Genomic DNA, 18,513 nt, shown 5'->3' with positions numbered 1-18,513 from the left:
ACACACACACACACACACACACACACACACACACACACACACACTAAAAACTCCTTCCCTCCAAACCCATCTGGTCCTGCAGGAAGAGCATCGCCACTGGAGAGGTGAGTGATTTTCTTTTTTCATTTATCTATTTACTTATCTTTTATGTCAGTATATTTATACATTGATATATATTGTTGTTTACATTAACATATATGACAGGGAAATATTTATAGCTTCAGTTTCAGTTGCTAGCAATAGGTGTAGTGTTCATGTGTGGTTTCTGAGATATATAAAAACAAAACAGAAGTAGTTTTATAACAGTTGTTGATATAAAAATAAAAAACAAAAACAAACGTAGCTAGTAAGCATAAATAATGTTTGTGCACTTTGGGAAAAATAATGTAAGTGAGCACGGCTGACGTTTTTTCAGCGCGGGTAGGTACACCATAGTTTTTTGCATTTTTCTCGAAAACTTTTAGGCCTACGATCACCGTTTGGTCTCAAGTGAAAGCCCGTGAAAGTCTTTACAGGATGGTGAAATAAAAACATAACACCGGCGAGAGAAGTTTTTCACTAGAGCTCCCCGAATAAAAAATCTATTGTCTGTCAGAAATGGGTTCTACGTTTTCGCTTATTACTCGAACACCATACCTCGTATCAAACTGCGATCCCCGCCATGCGAAAGCTAATAAAATTCTTTTTCGATTAATGGCATAACATGTGGAGATTGATTAGTATACATTCGAATTATGATGTTGGGGAGTGAGATGAATGTTCCCAAATGTTTATTGACACCGCCGTAACATATGTATAGTGTGTGTGTGTGTGTGTGTGTGTGTGTGTGTGTGTGTGTGTGTGTGTGTTTTGCTTATCGTGTAGAACAAACATTGACGAATAGAAATATGTGGGTTTTGTGGCAAAATAAATATGTTTGGGTGATGAAAATAAGCCGAGAATACACTGGTCTGGAGCGCGCGACGGGCGGCAGGGGGTGGGGAGAAAGACGATGTGTTGTGGAACACGAAACTTTCCAACACTTATCGCATGTGAAAGGGTGTATATGGCTGATATTGGAGAATCTTCGTCCAAGGGTCGAACAGATTGAAACAAGAGCTGTCTTTGTCAAGTGGACAAAAAGGAAGATCTTAAATGGCCACCAATTTCATACAGTTCAGAACATGATGGATACAGTATGATTGCATAAATTGTCCCTCAGTTCAAAGCAATGAATGCTGTACCAGTCATGCCTGATCCTGTCCGATTCGAAGGTGACGGTACTGAAGCAACACTGAGGAGGTGCGAGGCAATATGTCATCAAAGCTGTAGGTTTAGGCTTTAACAATTCAGAGATGGAAAGGGTGAGAAAAAGAACAACAACAACTGAAACAAGCTGTGAACGAGAAAAAAGCACCGAGAACTAAGTCAAATGTTTCAGAATGCTTTCTTTACGAAAAACAGGATCCTATTTCATCACTTTGACAAACCATGAGTATGCAACTGAATGCTAGACTGAATGACTGTGCTCGAAACCTGAGTGATGGAAGACTGCTGGCGAAGCTCAGTGGAGATGTTGTGGCCCCTGGAGTTAAAGTATCATCCTGCTGGTGTGGTGGCTTTGTACGACAGAGAGAGGGCCCATTTCGTGAAAAAGCTCAGGAAAACGAAAATAAACCAACGCATGACCACGAAATTAAAGCTGTACATATTCTGATTTAGTTAAGTGTATAAATGAAATTAAACAGGTGGGGGTACTGGTCCAGTAATACCGAAGCTCGCAGAGTTGACTACACTGTATAAACAGCGACGTTAGCAACTGGGATTGAAGGGCCAAAATGTCAACTCTTCCAGGCAGAAAGACAAATTACTGACACGAATGCCTGAACTAGAAGCTGACCACAAGGGGCGAGATGTACTGCTTGCCTTTCATAAAGATGCTGGTTTTGTTTTAGGTAATGCTGGTGAGTCCACTGAAGAAATGGTTCTTGTTAAAGCTGCAAAGATCATACACAGGCGCATGCTCGATCACAAGTCCAATTTTGATGGAAGTTTATAAACAGGATGTCTTGAATCAGTCCCTGCAACACTTATCCATTTTATCTGCATAACTGAGCACGGAGCAGACATTAAATCACAGCTGCAGTTTGATGTATCCAAAATAGCTATTTCTATGACTCACTCCAGTATAACTGTCATGCTAGGATCAAAGAAGCAGCAGCATGTCATGGGCATTCAAAAGGCCGAGAAACGCCACATCCTGTTTATGTTGGTTTGTCTGTCTTTGCAAAGACCAGAAAGAAACATTGAAATGTTGTACGACAATGGCCTTAGTATTTCATATAAGAGGGTGCTAGAAATATCAGCACAACTGGGAAATGCTGTGATCACCAGCTGTGTTGAAGATGGTGTAGTATGCCCTCCTGTCTGAAGGAAAGGGTTATTCACAACAGCTGCTATAGACAACACTGACCATAATCCAGCTTCCACGACAGCAAAGCTTCCATGACAGCACAGACATCGTTCCATGGGACAGGCATTTCCGTTTTCCAACATCCCAGCTCAGATAACAAAGATCAGTTACACTTGCCACTGCAGATTCAGGGTGGTAAGATAAAAACAATTCCCAAGCTTCCCAAGTCATTCACCAATATTCCTCCAGCTTACTTCACTGAAAAAAAACCTAGACCTTCTGTTACTGTGTCTCCACATGTCTCCTCAACATTCATTTTAGTCAAAGCAGTCTTGGCACATTTATATGATTGGCTTGAACAGGTGAGAGTCACTGAAAAAGTGAATGACTGAGTACATGTGACATGGTCCTCCTACCATGCATAAAAAAAGACATTCGCAATCTGAAGTAAGCATCACATCCTTGATGCCTCTACTTAGAGATGAAGCTCATTCTGTGGTTACAATAAAACATGTGACGGCAAAAATTAAGGAAACAGTGGATTTTGCTTAATCCAGGAAAAGCACCTGTCATAACTGCAGACCAGCCAATTTATGCAGTAGCTAAGAAGATTCAGTGGCAGTGGCCAGAGTTCTATGGTGATAAGTTTGTTCTCATGTTTGGTGGTCTGCATACAGAGATGGATGCCCTGAGGTCTGTGGGAACACTACTTCAGGGTAGTGGGTGAAGGGGTGCTCTCGTTGAGTCTGGTGTTTACATCTTAAGGTACAGCAGATTCGTTTCTGTCAATATCTAATGTCTCAAGGCACGTCAGGCACACCAAATAACAGCCTGCAGTCTCTACAAGCTCTTGACAGCAGCTTATGAGGAATACACTAAAGAGGCTGTTAAGAAGTCAATTGATTTTATTAATCTGGAAGACTGGTTTCAATTTTGGTACCTGGTGTTGACAATGGAATTGTCAATCTTTACGTTAATTCTGTCTGTCAGAGAAGCAAATTTGGGTCTCTACTGTGATGCCCTCACAGAGCTGATATCGTATTTCTTTGCCAACAACAACGTGAATTATGCTCGTTGGCTTTCTATACACCTCAGAGACATGTTATCATTTGAAAAGCAACTCCCAGATGTGGCTAGACAGTTCTCTGCAGGAAACTTTATCGTCCACAAATCAAACGGACTGTTCTCAACCATAGCAATAGACCAAGCCCATGAACAGGCAAATGCTGTTATAAAGAGCGATGGAGGAGCCATTGGCCTCACTGATGATCCATCAGCACTCAAAAGATGGATGGTTGCTGGGCCTGAAGTGAGCCGGCTTGTTCAGGAGTATGAGAAATCATCGTATGTCAGGATTGAAGCTCAACATAATGAACATCATGAACAGACACAAAAGGCTCAAAAGATATTTGTTGAGAGAGTAGAAAAGCTAACCATTGATATACGGAAGTTTGGTAATCCTTTTCAGGAAGAGTCAGATGATCTTACCCTGGACTCAAATGACATTGCCAATCCTGACAGTGCAGCGTTAGTAGCCACACACCATGAGAAAGATGCATTTTAGAGTACCTATATACCGGGAGAAAAGCGACATAAGGGGTACCGGACGCTCAGCTGATGGCCGCCATTTTCCTGCCAAATTCGCGCGCCCCCTGACTGAGACTCACGCGCAGGGATTCCGTTAGTTCATGTTTTTTTGCTGCAGAGAATGGGCGTGATGCCGGGCTGTTCTGCCTATGGGTGTGCCAATCGGCCGGAGAAAGGCTTTTAAGTGTTCACATTTCCATCTGATCCAGAAAGAAGGAAATTGTGGAGGAATAAAGTAAATCGTCTGGGGTGGGAACCAACTTCTAAATCAGTCCTATGTGAGGTATGGTATGCTTAATGAATGTTTTCAATTTGCTGGGATCTTGTTCCTCTCTGCCGTAGAAATAAAAGAATTGTCAGTGTAAGAGGGAACCACTAAAGTAGATAAGAGTATCAGGATGGTTAATCATTGAGAATGAATTTGCATAAGAAGTGATGATTCACAAATTCACGGTTTTTTCATACTATGTTGATATTAGTTGTATATGGTTATTTATGCATATCTTGCATATGTATTATTATACTTCCTGTTCATATGAGTGCATTGTGTTACTTGTGTATTACGCCTACATGGAAAAAAGTATTACCGAGTATTCACAAAATAATAGTGTGCTCTTCATACCAAGGTAGCCTACTACTACTATCCTACCTTTATACTATCGTATGTTACTGTACATATGTGTATGACGTTTACCTTTCGTGTGTTTATTGTCACATGTCTCGTGTTTTTACGCGTATTCTTACGTGCATTATCTGTACAGAATCTTTTGATGTGTATTCTACATGTACTCATATTATTTCGTGTGTTGTGACAATACGTGGAACACAGAGAGTGATTCTTTGTACAACCTTATAGGCTACTGTGTTCATAGTGTAAAAAACACGGAGACCACCTGTGACGAGTGCCTGGGAGATGTAATATCTTCACCCCATCAGACAGCTCATAAAGCAGCAGACCTCACTTTACTCAGGGAATACAAAAAAGGAAGACTTACTGCTGTGTCAGTTAAAGTATAAGAGATGCTGCATAAAGTAGAGCTGATGCTCAGGAAAGGTCAGTGTGATTTGACAGGAAGGGATAACATTAAGAAAACCCTGATGAATGAAGCAGTAAACCTAACCAAAAATAATGGTAATCCTACCTGTCACAACCTCAAAACAAACTTCTAAGCAAGTTTATCAATGCTCGCTTGCATTTCTACCACAAAAAGATTAATGAAGAAGACAAAAGAAACACACAGAAGAAAAATATAAAACTTAGTAGTAAAAGTGTAGCCGTGAGGAAACTTGTACAGAATGTAATCATCAAGTCCTGTCCGTCAACAGGTTACTGCTTTAGTATCAATCAATCAATCTGTCAGTTCCTGTGGCACCCCACGGGATACATAGGGCCTCAATGAACTCTCTCCACCAATATTTGTCTCTTGCCATCTCCTTCAGGTCCCACCGACACTCCTCTCCTGCTTCTTTTTTCATTGTCATAGTATAGTATATTGTTAAATATTCGCATATAAACATTGGTTGTAAGCATCCTGCTTCTCATTCATCACCTTCTCTTATATTATGCTTTCGTCAGTATTTATAGCAACTATCACCAGCAGGAGAGAGAGAGGGGACAGCAGGTCTCTGGGCAGGAAGTCGGTGAGCGCCGCGCGTTTGGCAGGAAAATGGCGTCCTATTGCGGACTTGTCGCTACTCTCAGTATATAGGTACTCTAATGCATGTCAGCGTTATGCATTCACGAAAGCATTTGAATCCGAGGTTCAGTGCACATTTTACCAGCCAATTAAGAACAAAGATGACTTCTTCAAAAGTGAAGCACGTTCAAGCAGCACTACTCAAAAGACACTGAAGAAGGATTTCCATCTCTTCTCACAACTTTTCATTCCTCGTCTTGTTAAATAAGGGAATATGACGTAATAGAATTCTTCCAGCATGAAAACAATCCATTCCCTGCCTTTCTGAGTGACAGTGGACAGCTTCTTGTAACCAAGAAATCTCAACTGGCTGAAATCCTTGAATCCAAAGTCAAAATCCCACATTTTGAACAAGCCACAGATGCTATTGTCATCGATGGCTCAGCATTAGTGAATGCCTTGCCACCCCAAGCATCAAAAACTTTCGATCAGTATGCCATGCAAGATGTTATTCCTGCAGTAAAGGCTTATGCCACAAAGTGCAACCGCTCAGATACAGTTCTTGATGTTTACATTGCATCTAGTATAAGGGCTGAGGCAAGAACAACGGGAGGGCAGGGACTGAGAAAGAAGATGACAGACTTCACCAAAACACCCCCAAAATGGCACAAGTTTCTGCGACACAACACCAACAATCATTTTTCAGCAGGTAAAATTGCTGGCGTCCAAACAACAAATACGATCGTTGTGACCAAAGGGGACAATGCACAGTTCAGTCAAATACTGTGTCAAAACAATGTAGCTCCCTTTACTCATGAAGAGGCAGATACACGAATGACTGTGCATGCAAAAGATTCAGTCCTAATTGGCAGCAAGATATTGCTAATTAAAGCAAATTACACACATGTGATTGTAACAGTAGTACTGTGTTTTCCATCCCTGAAAGAGCTGGGTCTTGCAAAACCGTGGATTACTTATGGTCAAGGACGAAGCCTTGAGATCTGCTCTGCATTTGGGCTAGAAAAAACACGAGGAATCCTGTTCTTCCATGCTTTTAGTGGTTGTGATGTAGTGTCAGCATTTCGAGGCAGAGGAATGATGTCTGCTTGGGCCACTTGGAATGTGTATGATCAGGCCGCGCCGTCTTCTCGAAACTTAGGCAAGATCCACCAATCATTGATGGCACTGATGTGCAGAATTTAGAGAAGTATGTAGTCAGGTCTAGTACTGCTGTAAGAGTTAACGAGACACGACTGGACTTGTTTGCAGGAAAACAAGTGACATAATTTTATTCCGCCAACCCAGGATACCCTTCTTCAACACGCAGAACGTGATTCCTTCCAGGAAGGATGCATATGGAGTCAGCCATCTGTATGGAGGCCACAGTACCTGAATTCTACTGACTGGGGGTGGACAAAGCATGGTGAGAGATGGAAGGTTTGCTGACAACTCTCCAACCTATTGCAAAGTGTTGCCAACAGCTGACGAAATGCAGATGTAAGACCGAATGTCATGGAATATGCAAATGCAACTGGTTTGGCCTGAGCTGCACTGAAAGTTGTAACTTTGTGTGCCAGTTCTAAGGTTCAATAAATACTCAGTGATGCATCCAGATGCCTACCTACTATGAAAAGTGAATCATCAAGTTAAATATTGGCCAATTGAGACATAGAATATCTTAAATATTTCAAAAATAATGAATGAATCCATCCTGCAAACCCAGATGTTGCGAAATTAGATTTTCCACGATTCCAAACATAAGAATTGGCTCCTCAAAGATTAATTTTGGACAGATTGTCTTGATTATATGAAGATAATTGCATCCAGTAGCCATAATTTGGTGGCCATCTTGAAAAATGGTGTCCATATTGGATTTTCAATTGGCTAACGTCAATTTCTTAATAAGCAGCCTACAGGTGAACCACATACAAAATTTCATGCTTGTATCACCATCTGAACGATTTTGACTTAGCTGCCCCACTATAAACAGAGTGGTTTATTATATTATGTAGTTTTCACAATTACCTGACTAACTGCGCGTAGATGACCGGTAGTCGAATACCCACTTCGGAATCCTGCCTGCCTAAGAGGTTGGTTTTCTTCCAAATTTGTTGTTAATTCTTTTCGTAAGGAATTTAGTGAAGAATCTGTAAATAATTGTCAGTAAGTTAATGAGTCAATAGTTACGAAGGTCTTTTGAGTCGCCTCTCTTGTAAAGCAAAATAACTATCGCATAACGCCATGTTTAGGGAACTTTCTTCTTTATACACTGAGTAAATAAGTGAGCAAGCCTGATTTGTACTTCTACTCCTGCATTCGACAGTATATCTGCGACTATTCCATCTTCTTCTGGGACCTTCCTTCTTTTCATGTTTTTAAGAGAAATGTTTACTTCGTCTGGTGTTATCTCAGGTATTTCACTTCTGTCAACTGAAACGTTAGCTATTGGTACTATTGTCTTTGATGTATACAGTTATTTGTAAAATTCTTCAACTCTCTTCATCATCCGTTCATGGCATTTAATGACCATCTTTTTTGTCTTTCAGTGATATAATTTGTTGCTTGCTAGTGCAAATTTCGGACCTGTTTCAGACTTTTTTTCCTTTGCTGATGGTTTCTACGATCTGATCCATGTTTCTCTTTCTTTTTTTCTTCCCTCTGTCGAATGTCGATAAGTGTATTTAATTTCGTTCTTTCTGTTTCATCTTTCTTTGTTTTTACTTTCATCTCCTTTCTTTTTTTCATGAGCTCGAGGCTCATTATTGAGTACTAGTAGGCTCTGGTTGTATTAGCTTTCTTTACTAACTACGCAGATGCTTATAGTGCTTTTTTAATCTGTCATTCAACTCATCAATGTCACACTCAGCTTAACTTAGTGCCTGAAATATGTTCGTTATTTCTAACTGAAACGCTGCGTTGTTTTCACTTATTTATATTGGGCATATCTTTTTACTTTTAATTAGCTTCATTCTTTTCTTGTGATATCTACCTATCTATCTATCTATCTATCTATCTATCTATATATATATATATATATATATATATATAGATAGATAGATAGATAGATAGATATAGATAGATAGATAGATAGATATCACAAGAAAAGAACGAAGCTAATTAAAAGTAAAAAGATATGCCCAATATAAATAAGTGAAAACAACGCAGCGTTTCAGTTAGAAATAACGAACATATTTCAGGCACTAAGTTGAGTGTGACATTGATGAGTTGAATGACAGATTAAAAAAGCACTATAAGCATCTGCGTAGTTAGTAAAGAAAGCTAATACAACCAAAGCCTACAAGTACTCAATAATGAGCTATATATATATATATATATATATATATATATATATATATATATATATATATATATATAACTCAATAATAAGCATATATATATATATATATATATATATATATATATATATATATATATATATATATATATTACTCAATAATGAGCATATATATATAGATATATATATATATATATATATATATATATATATATATATATATGGCCAACGGCCATACCACGTTGAGTACACCGCTTCCCGTCCGATCAGCGAAGTTAAGGAACGTTGGGTCTGGTTAGTACTTGGATGGGTGACCGCCTGGGAACACCAGATGCTGTTGGCATAACGTTCTCCCTACGTGTCAAGTGGGGTTGGTGGAGGATTAGTGCCCCTCCCTGTAAAACAATTAACTCTAAGCCCCTGGCCACCCCGTTTGAGATACATGGCGTCTGGCAATGAATGAAAATATATGTATGTATCATCATCATCAGCGATTGCAAGTCTACTGCTGAACAAAAACCTCTCCCAACCTTCTCCACGAATTCCTTGACTGAGCTAAACTCTACCATGTTTTCCCTACAAACTTCTCTATCTCATCTTTCCACCTGCTGCGCATTTCTGCTACGCTTACTATCTCATGGAGTTCAGTCAGTCAGCCTCTTGCTCCATTGGTTATCCCTTATTCTTGCTGCTTGACCTACGCACCTCCAATTCTGTTCTTTTCTAACTTCTATAATGTCTTTGACTTAAACCTGCACTCTCAAGCAAGTTGATCAATTCCTGTCTCTAAAAGATATTCCCAACACTGACCTTTCCATTGCCGTTTGAGAACGGATTAGTTGGTTTTCCATTGATTTTGTCAGTTTCCGGGTCTCACAACCGAACGTCATAGCTGGAATTAAACATTCGTTATATACTTTTTGTATCGTACATATTGGCAAACTACTTTTCATGAAGTCTCTATGTTTACTGAAAGCTTTCCATCCAGCTGTAATGTGTCCTTTTGTTATCATGGTCTTTCGTTAACCCTTCGTTAATCCTGTGGGGTATTCCAACGTGGTTAGTCCGGTGCGGTGTTACAACCACTGAGCTCTGTAATATGGAGTGGCTATCTCCGCCCCGGACGTGTGATTGTGGTGGCCATATTGAAACACCGACACTCAAATTCAAATTCAAATACTTTATTTCCCCTAAGCAGTGATTATTAATAACGAGACACTTTTTGCTTATAATACAAAAACATGTATGGATTATGATTTTTTTTCTTCCTAGTTAAACAGAATTATATTGGGAACATTTGGCCAGTGAGTATAAAACAACGCCATAGGTTGCTGCAGTGCAGAACTTACCCTTTATGCCACTATTCATGTCATGAAACCGAATGTCCAGATTGATAAAGTCCGGAAGAAACATGGAATATCTACAAGAGAGTATGAACAGCAGAGAAGAGGACATGGAGAGAAAGACTGGAGATAAGTGGGCCCATTTTAGTGGCCTCATTCATACAGGGATACTGGGGAAGAATCTACCCGCCCCACCCCAGGCAGCAATAATCTGATAGAATTAGCAACAAGATATATTTCTTACTTGTGAAATGTAATGCCATCTCTCACTGATGAATTCCTGTATCCATTTTTGCATCCAGAAGCTGCACAGCTGACCATGGCACTATATATTACGGAATCATCGGCTGCTTTAAAAAACCCAATGAACACCTCAGTTCAAAAACTGTAGGCATCAGGCGAGGTGTAACATGGCTGCCGCTACACCAGCGGCGCGCCGCCCTGGCGGCGGCTACATCAGTTACGCTGTGTTAGCATGAGATAGCCACTCCGTATTATAGTGCTCAGTGGTTACAACACCCCAATACAAAAATACATGTAGTGTTACTAACATGAAAAATATATTCACACTGCTGCTTCAGCATATCTCTGCAATCACTAATGAAATGCATTGTAGGTGGTGTTTATTAATGTATAATAATAAAATATAATAAATTATAATATCAGTAAAAAAATAACAAATGGACTCATATCTCATTTGTCAGGTAATCACGCACAGGAAAATACATTTTGTGATTTTTTAAAATCATTATAATGATAAACAATACAGTATGCAAAAATATGATAAAAAAAACAATGTATATCACAATATTATCTAAATGGTTAGTTTGATGGGGTGACTGGACACCCCAAGGGGGGGGGTGCAAAGTGCCCCTCTCTCTCACTACAGCAGAGGCAGGACTAAACCAATCCAAATGCTGCCTCCCCTCACTGAATCAGAAGAGTACTGGAACGGTGAGAAATATTCGAATTACCTGCTAGGAAATATGAGCTTTCAAAAAAAATTTGGGGTGCCAAAACACCCCATCTGACTAACGAAGGGTTAATTTAGTATCTCCTCCAAGTAATTCTACTGCTCGACTTCTTCAAGTATTTCTTCACTTATTCTGATGACGCTGCTTGGTGTATGTGAATTAATCAATACTTTAGTTTTACTTCAGTTCATCTTTAGTCCTACTTAGAGACAGTGCCGGTTCTATACTGCTCCAATTGGAGGGACAGCTTCACATATTGATGGGGTACAAAGGCGTACCTAGTGGGGTCATTTCTGTTTTCCTCCACGTCTCCCTTTCTCCCTTCCTCCATCTCTTCCTGTTCCTTCACTTCTCCCTTCCTCTGTCTCAGATTAGTGATATATCAGTAAGCTAAATTAACACACGTAAAAACAAATAATGCATTTTAAGTGCTACAAGAAAACTGCAAACATAATTTAAATAAATACAAAATCCTGTACAATGTAGAAGGCAAACGTGCAAAACTCAGATGAAATCTATCTATCTATCTATCTATCTATTGCCAGACGCCATAATCCCGTACGGGGTGGCCATTTGACTCTGAGTTACTTGTTTTACAGGGAGGGGCACTAATCCTCCACAAACCCACTTGACACGTAGGGAGCACGTATGGTTTGGTTATATGGTTACCACCCAGCGTTGTAAATGGTTTCTTGGCTTACAGGAAACCATTTGGCTTGTCACTCAATGTAAAGGCACCTGTAACGGAAAGAAATAATTATGATAATGACACTTCTCCATCTCTTTCTATGACTAATTCACCTGAAGATGAACATGAACTAAGAATCTCAACCATAGCAAGTAAATGGTGTTCACATTTTACATGCTATGAAAACGAAGACCTTGTTTTATTGTTAAAGAAAAAAAATTCCATTACAGCAATATAACACGTAAGTTGATAAAATAATAACGCACTAGCAAACAACATCAAGGCAGATTACAAGCAGGGAAAACAAAAAGACCTTTTTTGTTTTACTGATTTTACAAATTAAACAATAATACAGGATACGTAAGGCATAACGCAAAATTCCGTTTTCCATAAAATTGGGCAAATAACATAAAGGCAGAAATTGATGCCGCAGAACTTAAGATTCAATAACTTTACAGCACTAACCGTCTGCATATCAGGAAATGCTGTTCTTCCCATAAAATAAAGCAAACAGCAAAGTACAAACTTCTGCCATAGAACTTAAGATGCTTAGCTTATAGCACCAACCGTCTGCATTTTTTTTTTTTTTTTTTCAGAGCATCTTACATATTCATCCATGTTTAGACTTTTAGTTATTGTTTTTTCATGGGCCAAGATCACCAAATTATTCTGTCTGCCATGTTGCATACCGCGTCGGAAAGGAGTCAACACGTGAAAGCGTGGAGAATGAGCTCTCACATGATGCCGATGACACTCCAATAACTACGGCTGACATACACCTTATGCAGTTCAGGAAATGCTTCTTTGTACTCTTGCAAATATTTACATTTGGTCGATATGGAAGCATCACTGCAGCTGGAAAATTTCAAAAGTAACATCGGTTTTGCAACATGTATTTCATTTCTCAAACTCATAATCAGATTCTTTTTTATTAATGGTAAGTCTTTGCGAAGGGCCAAGAGAGCTGAAATCCAGAAATGAATTTGACGTAGGCAATAAGCAGGACACAGCTTTCATAATATCCAGGTTTTTCATAGAAAATCTGTTTTCCATTTCAGCTATTGCTCTGCCTAGGATGCTGAGAAGAGATCTCTTAAGAGACTGATAAGGAGTGATGGTGGGATTATCAGAATCCTTATGCTCAACAGTGGAGAGCACAATGCTTTCGGCTAGTTGCTTACTCAAGGTTCTCTTCCTCTTTGAAGGAGGGTTACATATAGAAGCCTCAAAATCATCAAACCAAGAATCACCTCGCAGACCTTTCAGCGTTTGTAAGCTGGTATCAATAACTTCCCTAGCACTGCACATATCAACGTACTGAGCCTGCAGCAAGGAATTGGCTGGTTTTAGAGAACCAAGTACTCGAAGAAGAAGCTGACCAGTAGCCAAAAAAATTCTCCTTTTTAGCTGTACTTGAAGGCCTGATGCTTCTGTACATACATTCATTGTTGCTTCTTCATCCTCAGAAACCTCAGACAGAATGTTGAGGATAGCATCCTTATTTTCTACTATGCACTTTGTCACATCATAATGACTTGTCCAACTGATTCCTAGGAGCATTTTTAGGGACTGAGCATTATAATTTTGTGCTACATAATGCCGATGGAAGAAAGAATGTAGTGAACTTGAAAGCTCTAAAAAGGACTTGACACAAGGTTCATGTTGTATAGCATGCGCAATAGCTAAGTGAAGCTCATGATTAAAGCAATAAATATGTGGAACATCTCTGCCAAGCTTTTTTTGTAACAATGCTTGTACTCCACCGTTGACCCAACTCATGACTGCTACACCATCATAGCACTGAAAGATTATATTGTCAGTACCGTAATCTCCATCTTGCAGATAGTTGAGTATTTGTGTTGTTATATAGTCTGCATTTAATTGGCTTAAGTCAAGCAAACCAATCAAATGTTCCTCAGGCAAAGCAGTGCGAATAAACCTCATTATAATGGAAAGATTCTCCACATTACATTTGTCTCTTGTTCCATCACTTGCTTTTAACTTCCTGCAAAACTAAATTAGCCAGTGTATCGATTACCTCATTTTGTATGTCCTTTGAAGTGTACTTGGCATTCTTGGGCACTGTCTTAGCTATCTCTGAACGTTTTTTGTCCTTAGTCAAGGTATACTCACAGAGATTCATAAAAAGCCCTGTGGAGATGTCTGTTTGTTTGTCTTCACTACTGTGAAATCTTTCATTGCTTCCACGTAAAGCAAGCTCATTGACAGATAAAAACTGTATTACTTCCCCTAGGCTTCTCACATAGTAGCGATTGCTCTGTATGTGTGTTGATCCTAAGAGATATGCAACTGTTTCACCTGTTGATTGTCCTTGTTTCATCTCTGCCCAGATGGCTGCAGCTTGCAAATGACAATGGCTTGATGCATGCTTGTTGAATCCTTTTCACATTCTAATGCAACGTTCCAATTAGAAAACCCTCGCTTAGTAAAAATTAAATCTCTGTCATTTGCCACACCATACTTGCGACAAGGGAAACAGAAGCATGCATCACGTGTTAGAGTATTCTAGCCATGGTCTCAAACTGTACCAGCTTGAATTGAAAGCCCTAGCATTCTGTCCAAACATTTTTTGGTGGGAAGGATTTTAGTACTGGCTGTGTTGGAAAGCATCACTGAGGTCATCCTTTGCAACGCTAGAATCATCGTATTTCCGACCTAATGTACTCCGAGAAGGACAAGCATTGTTTTCACCACAATTGGTGGAACTTGTGGAAGGTAACTCATAGCTAGCTGCATCTGTGGCTGGCTTAGGTTTACGAATCAAAAATTTTTCCATCAGGGAAACGTTACTGTACTGATAAGATGACCTTTATACTATAATACGAATGCAGTAAGATATAACAACGTCAATAAGTTCGGCATCCTACCCAAACCCCCGCTGACAGATGCCTCTGCGCAAAATTAGTTATATATTAACAGTTGTGGGCAGCACGTCAATAACTTTGAGAGTTGCCAGATATAAATTTTCATCAATTACCAATAACAATATTCTTGATAATTATTTAGAAATAAAACGTTTCATTAACCATTCATAATTCAGATCAGGAATAAAAATTACTTTAGAATTATTCTTATGTTCATTACAGTGTACTGTAGTTGTTGACAATAATGCATATTTAAACTACTGGGAGTTGTTGCCAACGTTCCACTCAGTGTTGCTACACGTACAGTACAATAATTATCGTATTGTTCGGACATTTACAAAGAGAACGATCACAGTGTTCTGCAGCACCTTTCATATATTGATAATTTGCAACTGGGGGGGAATCGAAAAATTTGATGGGGGATTGCCATCCCGTGCTCCTCTCTAAAACCGGCCCTGCTTAGAGACTTTCTCTGTACAAGTCATTTAACATTTATTGCAATTTCTTTGGTGTTTCAGAGATTACGACAATACAAATAAACTACCTCCCCTGCAAGTAAGAAGGTATGTAGCCTCCCTTGCATTATTTTACATATATTTTTTTTGGCAAATGCTCAGACGAAGTTGGGTCCACGGTGCCACTTCTCCATGCCTTTCCTCGTGCTACACGGGCATCTGGTAGCGCTCATGACTGGAATGTCACTCAGCGATATTGCAGAACTTCTGCCTATCAGAATTCTTTCATTCCCCGAACTGCATCTCTCTGGAACTCGCTTTCCCAGAGTTGTTTCCCTCCAAATTTCAACCCACAACTGCTGAAGTCTAACTACTGTTACAGATATTTTATGAACAGAGGAACCCAGTAATCTGGTGTATGGATTATTTTTTTTATTCACTTGCTTTTCCTTCCTCCGATCTGTTATTTAAAAAAAAAAAAAAAAATCGGCAAATTTTTAATGGTTTAGGTTTTCTCCATCTATGTTCTCTCCTTTGTTCTCCCAGTTTAGTTTTGTGAAAATACTTTCTAGGCATGCTGTAAATAACTTTTGTGAAACTGTATCTCCATGACGCACACACAACTCAATCTTGATTTTTTCCGAGTCTTTACGTAATTCAGCTGTTGCAGTAGCCTACTCTCTTTATATATGTTTTCGAGCAGATTTTCAATGTTCTCATTTACTTAAAGTTCATCCCTACAACTCGGCTAATAGGCTAACTCGGCAAGGCTTGCACATGTATTATGCCGAATTGTAGAGGTTTCACTGTATATATATATATATATATATATATATATATATATATATATATATATATATATATATATATATATATATATCATCCATCCATCATCCGATCCTACGTTGCCCCATGAGGAGCATAGGAGACCGGGGCTAGGCAAGTTGGTCCTGACATTTAAGATGAGAGTGACCAGCCTCACTCATCCCTGACTGGCATTACGTGAGAAATGAATCCCAACCATCCCTCGGATTTAAATCTTCACCGGCTCAATCCGATTGGAGTGCCTTAATTACCCACTAAACCACCAGGCGCCCAAATTTGGTTATATGGGTACCACCCAATGTAGTAAATAATTTCCTGATGTACAGGAAACCATTTGGCTTGTCACTCACTGTAGAGTCACCCACAGGCGGAAGGAAGAGGAAAGAATGAAGGAAAGACAGAAGAGGGAATGTAAAGTCACCCGTAGGTAGTAGGACGAGGAAAGAATTATATATATATATATATATATATATATATATATATATATATATATATATATATATATATATATATATATTTAGATATAGTAGAACCCCGGAATTCGTACACAATTCGTTCCTGGAGGCTGTTCGAGTTGCGAATTGTTCGAAAACCGAATCATTTTTTTCCATACGAACCAATGTAATTTACATTAATCCGTTCTTTAGTATGGATGAAACAGTAGATTTCGCCATACTATAACGAATGGCTAGATCGGAGACACGGGTTCCACTTTCAAACTTTGCAGTGAGTTTTTTTCAGCTCATTTGTTGTTCTCACTGCTTTTCTTTTAGCTCCAGGTGACTCACTAATCTTGTTAGGGCCCATGATTATGTAAAATTTTGTATCGATAATACGTAATTCATCACAAAGTTTAATCAAGCCTGTATGACTGATGCATAGCTGGCGGAAGACAAAGCCAGACTGGCGACCATGTGGCACTACGACGCCGCATCTCTTAGTGCTAATAACGGCGTCACTGTACGAAAACTGGAGCGATTTTTGGTCGAAAAAGATGTACGAAAACCGAGTTGTTCGAGTAAACAGGCGTACGAATTCCGGGGTTCCACTATATATATATATATATATATATATATATATATATATATATATATATATATATATATATATATATATATATATGTACTGTATATACTCGTATATCATCATCATCTGCCATTTGAGTATCCACTGCAGGACTGGCCTATCACGACCGAAGTGGGGACGATACAGCCAATGTATCTCAACCAATTGGCTTAGGCTGTCTGGTAGAGATTGTAAGGGTGAGAAGTGCTTGTACTGTAAGTGTGGTTGAAGTGTTGGAGTGGCTTTGGATGTGTGTGTAATCTGTGAACCAAGTGTAATTGGCCCGCGCAAGCCAACTGGGTACAAGTACTCATACTTAATAGTACGCGACACTGGTTCAGCCATAGCACCCTTTATGTCCGCCTTAGTAGTACGTGGCCGGAAGAACGATCCCAAAGTTTATTACCCTGGCCGGGTACGAACCCTCGTTCTTCAGTGTACAAAAATGCACACTTTACCACTGAATCACAGAGGCTCCATATATATATATATATATATATATATATATATATATATATATATATATATATATATATATATATATATATATATATATATATATATATATATATATATGTATATATATATATATATATATTCAAGGTGGTGTTCTATCGCCTTTGCTATTTATATTGGTCATTGATTACATTATGAAACGCGTTGGAACAGAAACCGGTGCAGGTATACTTTGGGGAGAGAACATGAAACTTTTGGATTTAGATTATGCAGATGATATAGTTTTGATTTGTGATGGGCCAGAAGAGATGCAGAGAGTGTTGGACTGTTTGCTGAGTGAAGGTCGCAAGGTGGGTTTCGTTATTAATTGTGGAAAAACTGAAATAATCAATATGAATATGGAAAATGCGCAGGAATGTGTAATTGGAGGTATGGTTGTAAAGCAAGTTGATAGGTTTAAGTATTTAGGTACTTATTTAGCCAAGGATGGTTCTTTGAACTTTGAATTCGAGGAAAGGTTAAAGAAGGCTAATCAGGCAATGGGAATGCTTAAAAATATTTGGAATAATAAAAATTTTTCTGTGCATACAAAAATCATACTTTATAAGGTAATGGTTAGGAGTATCTTAATTTATGGACACGAGTCTTGGTACAGCACAGTGACTATGGAAAATAAATTCTTGGTGTTTGAAAACAAAGCACTTAGAAGAATATTAGGAGTTAAGTGGTGGGAAAGGATACCAAATAGTAGAATTAGAGAAATAACGGGAGTGCAGCCGGTCGATGAATATGTTAGGTTCTCACGATGGAAGTGGCTAGGACATGTGTATAGGAGACAGGGAATAGTACGAGGTACACCAGGGTGGGTGGCACTTGGTAGGAGAGGTAGAGGAAGGCCAAAAGAGACGTGG

The 18,513-nt window shown here is 39.1% G+C and overlaps 1 non-coding gene across 1 annotated transcript; it reads left to right on the top strand.

Annotated features, from left to right (window-relative positions):
- The first annotated feature begins 9,135 nt into the window (after nt 1-9,135).
- Nucleotides 9,136-9,254, top strand: LOC145414780 (5S ribosomal RNA). The gene has a single exon (XR_013899935.1). It is a non-coding gene; the product is annotated as a 5S ribosomal RNA (ribosomal RNA).
- Nucleotides 9,255-18,513: the final 9,259 nt, after the last annotated feature.

This window comes from Coenobita brevimanus, chromosome 100 (assembly GCF_032717465.1).
Source record: "Coenobita brevimanus isolate Jiangsu-jjx chromosome 100, ASM3271746v2, whole genome shotgun sequence".
Lineage (NCBI taxonomy): Eukaryota > Metazoa > Arthropoda > Malacostraca > Decapoda > Coenobitidae > Coenobita > Coenobita brevimanus.
Note: the sequence above shows the minus strand (reverse complement) of the source record. Positions and strands in the feature narration are given on the sequence as shown.